Raw genomic sequence first — 7,760 nt, 5'->3', positions numbered from 1 at the left:
GGAAGCAACCTAAGTGTCCATCGACAGATGAATGGATAAAGAAGATGTGGCACATATATACAATGGAATATTACTCAGCCATAAAAAGAAATGAAACTGAGTTATTTGTAATGAGGTGGATAGACCTGGAGTCTGTCATACAGAGTGAAGTAAATCAGAAGGAGAAAAACAAATACCGTATGCTAACACATATATATGGAATCTAAGGGAAAAAAATGTCATGAAGAGACTAGGGGTAGGGCGGGAATAAAACACAGACCTACTAGAGCATGGACTTGAGGATATGGGGAGGGGGAAGGGTAAGGTGTGACGAAGTTAGAGAGTGGCATGGACATATATCCACCCCCAAACGTAGGGTGGATAGCTAGTGGGAAGCAGCCGCATGGCACAGGGAGATCAGCTAGGTGGTTTGTGACCACCTAGAGGGGCGGGATAGGGAGGGTGCTAGGGAGGGAGATGCAAGAGGGAAGAGATATGGGAACATATGTATATGTATAACTGATTCACTTTTTTGTAAAGCAGAAACTAACACACCATTGTAAAACAGTTATACTCCAATAAAGATGTTAAAAAAAAATAAGCTCTCTGTATCTAAGTTCCATGGGTGTGTGTGGGGAGGTGTGTGTATATGTAAATAAAGCAATGTTTTTGAAAGCCTTGAACAATATTAAGACACTTTGCATGATTCTTTGGCTGCCTTCAGCACATTTCTTGGTGAGTCCTTAGGGAATGGAGGAAAGGAAACTGGGATGGAATTCTTCCCTTTGTCTAAACAAATATTTGTCAATAACATTTTCCTAGGAGATGATTCATATGTCATAGGATGTCAGAACTAGGAAAGACTAGAAAATGAAGAGGTTCCATCATCAATCATAATTGTGAGATGACGTTTTTAAATGGCCCTTCTCTTTACCTAGCCTACTACATAAACCCAGAGCCCAAAATCACTTTCTGATAAGAACCCAGGCTTGTAACAGTATTTAAGCATTGCACACTCCCCTTCCTCATATTCATTCACTCAGGTGTTCCCCCAACAAGTATTCACTGAGGATCAGTTGATGTCAGGCACTGTGAGACTAAGGAGTCACCTTAGTAGGTGAGTAATGCAGTGTCTTTGCCTTCAAAGAGGTTACTACCTAGCACGGAGATATACATGAATATAGACAATTACAATCTACTGTGAGAAACTTCTGCCTGAAAGCTAGAACGCTGCCTGTATTTGAAAATAAAATGTCATTGGTACACACCATGTCTGTTTGTTCACATGTTGTCTATGGCTGTTCTCAAGCTAAAAAGTCAAAGCTGAGTAGCTGTGACAGGGTATAACTTGCATAGCCCTTTACAGAAGTTTACAAAATCCTGCTCCAGAGGACAGAATACCTATTGCAGAATTGGGAAGAGGGGCAGTAAGGCTGTCTGTACTAGTATCTCTTAAACCCTACTATACAGTAGAATCATCTAAAAATATTTTAAAACACATTGATGCCCAGTCTCTCCAGAAAGTTTTGGATTCAACAGTAAGATGGAGTATGCATTTATTAACACTCTTAAGGTGATGTGACCTTAGGATGCCAATGGACAACCAGAGTAGAGAAAGACTCTTCCAGAGAAAGTGACATTTTGACCGAAGCCTGACATGAGAAGAGTATACAGCAAGCCAGAGAAAGGGAGGGAGAGTTTTCTGGAGGGAGGGAAGAGTATGTGCAAAATCTGGAGCAGAAAGTGTGTATCGCTCATCTGGGAAATTTCAACTAGTTCTATAGAGGGAGAGCTGGCAGGGAGGAGGTGAGGTAGAAGACAAAGCAGGGACCAAATCATGAAAGTTCTTATATAGTCTGTTAGAAATTTTTGTGGTTTATCTTGAAGAGAAAAGCATGGAAGATGTGTAGCTAAAAGGTTTTACACAGGGAGAGTAACATGGTAGATTTTGCATTAGGATAATGTTAACAGCTGTATGGGGTACAGATTACATATGTTGGGGGAAAGGCAGGCATCAAACATAGTGTCACTGCAAGGAATTGGAGGCAAGGGGAGAAGTTAGGAGGTCAATCTCAGACCCGATTAAGACCCTTTACCATGTGCCTGAGTCAGGATTTAGAAGATGGTGCCCTGATACTAATTGCACTGTGTGTAACAGTGATGGGGACTGGCCACCACTCCTATAGAGAATTTCACATCTCTCCTTCTATTGCCAACACATCTAACAGGGTAGTGTTGAAACAAATAATTTTATTTATTTCTTATGAGCTCTAATCTCCTGGTACTAAAGCTTGTGTGAAGAAAACATAATTATTTATGCTATTTTTAAAGAAGAGAGCTAGATTTCTTCCTTTCTTTCTTTCTTTTTTTTTTTTTTTGTTGGGAAGATCTTTAAACACCATAAACTTCGGGCTAGTTCGACAGTGTGGGAGCAGTCTTTCCTCCTGCCGATGCACACAGACACACTGCTTAATTTAGAGCAATTCAAAAGACGGGATGATAATGCAGAGTTCCTGCTGTTAGGAACCATCGCTCTGCTTGGAGACACATGTAGCCACAGAAGGCAGAACATTTCACAGTAGCTTAAGGAATTGCAAGATAAAAGGGACAGAGTCGCTGATCAGGACCCCAGAGATGGCAGGCCGCCTGCACTCACCCAGCAGTTTTCATTGCTGCTGCCATTCTTTTCCTTTTTTTCTTTTCCTTCCTTCCTTCCTTCCTTCCTTCTTCCTTCCCTCCTTTCTTCCTTCCTTTCTTCCTTCCTTCCTTCCTCCCTTCCTTCCCTCCTTTCTTCCTCCCTTCCTTCCTCCCTTCCTTCCTCTCTTCCTTCCTTCATTTCTTCCTTCCTTTCTTCCTTCCCACCTTCCTTCCCTTCTTCCTCCTTCCCTTCCTTCTTTCCTTCCTTCCTTCCTTTAAAATGTCCTCAGTAAAACTCAGGTGAATTTGAGACAGGAGAAGGAAATGGCAGATGGCAAAATGTGTTGATTCAGACCTTACAGATGTAGTTATCATTTCAAGTGCATGTGGCAGGAAGCTAAGAGATACTATTTTCTCCTTTATTTTAACATGAAGAATCAGAAAAGCAAAATGCTCATATGAAAGAAAGGTGATATGTAGTTTAGTGGAAAGAATCAACTCCCTGAATCTAGAGACAGACCTGGATGCAAAGCCTGATTCTGACACTTCCCTAGCTGTGGATGTTGGTCTGTGCTTTCTGTACCCCAGTGGATAACAACCCCTAAATTTTGGGATCCTTGAAAGATTAAATAGCATCATAAAGATTAAATGCCAAATGAAGTTATTGGTAAAAAGTAGTGCTCAAACAACCTATTTCATTTCTAATTTTAATTTATTGCTGCACAACTTCAGGAAGGTCACTTAAACAGGTTGAGCCTTACCTTTATAGCAGGACTGAAAATGTGTACGTGTCAAGACAGGTAAAAGGATTAAATAAGGTAACATGTTAACTTGTTTGTAACTTGTAAGGTGCTGTATACACACAGTTATTACACACATAATTTACATCAACAAGCAATAGAAAAGCACCCTTGTGGACAGAATATCTATTATATGGCAAACACTGTGCTAGGAACTTTACAAGTATATGCTCTCTAATAATTGCAACCACTTTGTGCAGGGTGTAAGATGACTTTCTTTTTTTTTCTGGTTGCTCCATGTGGCATGTGGGATCTTAGTTCCCCAACCAGGGATCATAGAACCTGTGCCCCCTGCATTGGATGCACAGAGTCTTAACCACTGAACCATGAGGGAAGTCCCTGTAAGATCATTTTTACTGGATGGAGAGCAGAACTGGGTCCAGTTCTGGGTTAGATGGCAGCTAACATTTATTCCACACTTACTGTATCCTGGTCCCTGTTCTAAATGCTTGAGATGTATTATTTCATTCAATGTTTTATCAACCATAAAACATAAATATTGTTATCCTCATTCTACAGATGAGGAAACTGAGATACAGAGACACTCATTCACTTGTCCAAGGTTATATAATTAGTAAGTGATAAAATCATATTAGAAGGCAGGCAGTCTGACACCAAAACCTGCAGTCTTAACCATATTATATGGCAAAGTATTGACTTGGTTACAAGAATTTATTTCTCCAGCTCATTGATGCTGTCTTACTTGACATCGACTCATGAGAATATTCCATGAGATACAATATAATTTTTATTTACTGCATCGTTTCTAAAGACAATGAATACATTATTTATTCAAATAAATTCTGTTGAAGAAACTAGTACCATTAGACAGATTACTAACTTGCCAGCATTAGTAGCTATCACTCTTAAATTAGGTCTATAAACTGGGTATACTTATGCATCTATTTATTAATATATGTGTACTCCCAGAAAGCTGGGTGGCTGCCTAATGATCCTCTCTGTAGGATGCAGCAAATCAGAAGACATTCGAGTCCAAATTCCAGAAATAATTAAATAGTGATGTTAGTCATTACTACTGTGGGCTTGCATTCACAGTCTCCAAAAGTCTCTAAAACCTTAAGAACATAGATAGCTAGAGCTTTCCTCTTTCTAACTCTCTCTTTATACTTTCCAAGAAATATTCTGCTTTTTCAGCTAGTATTCCCTAGCCCTTAATAGTATGAATTTATCTTATCCCTTTGTTTTCTCTACCAAGTATCTTCATCAACACAGCAGCTGCTGAAGAATCAGCAAAGTAGAAATAAATCAAGAGCAAGAGATGGTAGAGTTGTGAAAATGCAAGGAAATATTTAGCACTGATATGTATATATGTGTGTATGTGTGTGTACACACACATATACATATGTATATATACATTTTATATATGTGTGTGATTTATATATAGGTAAATGCAAATGCATACACACATACAATTTAGAATTAGTGTCTCTTGTAAGAAGTTAAAAAGATAGATTATTTGTCAAAAATATTTTTAAAAAGACAAGGTTTTATGATATTTAGTATTATATAACCTGAGTGAACTCCCAATTTGTTGAAACTACATATAGTTTTATCAACTTTCTCCATCATATCTGGGTTGTTCATGGGTTGGAAAGCCCTGAGGGTCATTTCTGTGTGTTTGCTGACAGAGAGCCAACAAAATGAATGAACCTGTCCCTCAGTTTGACAGAAGCCTCCATCCTTCACCAGCAGTAAATAGGGAGACTAGGGCTAATTGAGAAATCCTGTGTCAGCAAAGGATTACATAAAGCCAGTGGGACACATTATATTCTGCTTTTCACTTTTAGCTACCTCTCTTCCTTTTCCTAGAACAGATTTTCTCATTTTGAAAGATGTTAATGGAGCGTTATTATTATAGGGAGAAAATTGCCCTGGAGAATCATAATGACTTCACTGTGGTAGTGACATCAAACCAGACAGTTTAAGAAAAATGGGGTTTTAGTTCCTGTAGAGAGAGTCAGATTTGAGAGATAAATAGCAAGTGAAAGTCCCGTGACATGTAAGACAGAACAAGAGGACAAGGTTTGGGATTTCTTTGGCTGCTGAACTCATGCATGGGGCCACCCCAAACGTCTCCTGACATCTGAGATTTGAAGATGGAATTAAATATTTAAGGCTGGATTCAGCTCTTTCCTGAGGCTACTCTTCCACCACTTTTTGGAGGTAAAAGACTCCACAGAAAACCAAAAACCAAAACCAAACCAAACAAAAACTCCAAAACCACTCCTCCGTAAATCTAATACTATTATCCACATACTTATAACCATGCTTTTTTGAGAAGTCTTTAAGAACTGATATATAACTATCTGGGTTTTATATTTAATATAACAAAAGCAAAAGAAAAGAACATTGGAGAAGGATTGTTTGATGTCCAAAATGTGATTATTTGCACACCTTTAGGAAAACCTCTTTTGAGATTCTTAGGACTTTCTGAATTTGACCTATCAAACATCCAGTAAGCTAGTGTGTACAGCTTTCAGGGCATAATAAAAGAGAGTGAACATTGGTGCACATTGTAGAAACTTTTACTTCAATATAAATTCTAAAATGGAAAGGTGATGAGACAATGATAAAGACTTCAGATCAACAGTCCAGGTCCTACAGTAAAAGAGAGAGACATACTGAGAGAGCGAGAAAAAGAGAAAGAAAGAACAAAAGGGGTGAGACAGACATGGGTTTGTACCCAAGACAATATGTCTTCTCCATGTTTGGCTGTGGGTGGTAGAGTGGTTACTGGCATCGTGAGCTTTGGCATTGTGAGTTTTTGGAACAAACCAAAAAAAGCTTTGGAATTGTGAGCTTTTCCACAAACCACCATATTTGGAATCCCTGGTTAGTGATGCATTAGCTGTGTGATCTTGGTCAAGTTACAAAACATCTCTGAGGTACCATTTTTTAACTCTGTTAATCTCAGAGAATATATGTGAGGATTAAAAAATTGTTTAATACAGCCTTTGGCACATAGTAATAAATAGTTATATCTTGCATAGGAACTTTAACATCTTTATTGGAGTATAATTGCTTTACAATGCTGTGTTAGTTTCTGCTGTATAACAAAGTGAATCAGCTATATGTATACATATATCCTCATATCCCTTCCCTCTTGTATCTCCCTCTCACCCTCCCTATCCCACCCCTCTAGGTGGTCACAAAACACCGAGCTGATGTCCCTGTGCTATGCAGCTGCTTCCAGCTTACCCATTCCCCTCCCCATGTCCTCAACTCCATTCTCTATTAGGTCTGTGTCTTTATTCCCATCCTGCCCCTAGGTTCTTCAGAACCATTTGCTTTTTTTTTTTTGGATTCCATATATTTGTGTTAGCATACGGTATTTGTTTTTCTCTTTCTGACTTACTTCTCTGTATGACAGTCTCTAGGTCCATCCACCTCACTACAAATAACTCAATTTCATTTCTTTTTATGGCTGAGTAATATTCCATTGTATATATGTGCCACATCTTCTTTATCCATTCATCTGTCGATGGACATTTAGACTTCTTCCATGTCTTGGCTATTGTCAATAGTGCTGCAGTGAACATTGGGGTGCATGTATCTTTTCGAATTGTGTTTTTCTCCAGATTTTGTCAGATGCTTCATTTGAAAATATTTTCTCCCATTCTGACAGTTGTCTTTTTGTTTTGTTTATGGTTTCCTTTGCTGTGCAAAAGCTTTTAAGTTTCATTAGGTCCCATTTGTTTATTTTTGTTTTTATTTCCATTTCTCTAAGAGGTGAGTCAAAAAGGATCTTGTTGTGATTTATGTCATAGTGTGTTCTGCCTTTATTTTCCTCTAAGAGTTTTATAGTGTCTGGCCTTACATTTAGGTCTTTAATCCATTCTGAGTCTATTTTTTCATATGGTGTTAGGGAGTGTTCTAATTTAATTCTTTTAAATGTAGCTGTCCAGTTTTCCCAGCACCACTTATTGAAGAGTCTGTCTTTTCTTCATGGTATATTCTTGCCTCCTTTATCAAAGGTAAGGTGACCATATGTGTGTGGATTTGTCTCTGGGCTTTCTATCTTGTTCCATTGATCTATATATCTGTTTTTGTGCCAGTACCATACTGTCTTGATTATTGTAGCTTTGCAGTATCATCTGAAGTCAGGGAGCCTGATTCCTCCAACTCCATTTCTTTCTCAAGATTGCTTTGGCTATTTGGGGTTTTTGTGTTTCCATACAAATTGTATAATTTTTTGTTCCAGTTCTGTGAAAAATGCCATTGGTAGTTTGATAGGGATTGCATTGAATCTGTAGATTGCTTTGGGTAGTAGAGTCATTTTCACAATGTTGATTCTTCCAATCCAAGTACATGGTATATCTCTCC

The sequence above is a fragment of the Physeter macrocephalus genome, chromosome 7, assembly GCF_002837175.3.
Source record: "Physeter macrocephalus isolate SW-GA chromosome 7, ASM283717v5, whole genome shotgun sequence".
Lineage (NCBI taxonomy): Eukaryota > Metazoa > Chordata > Mammalia > Artiodactyla > Physeteridae > Physeter > Physeter macrocephalus.
The sequence above is the reverse complement of the archived record's forward strand: the minus strand, read 5'-3'. Positions refer to the sequence as shown.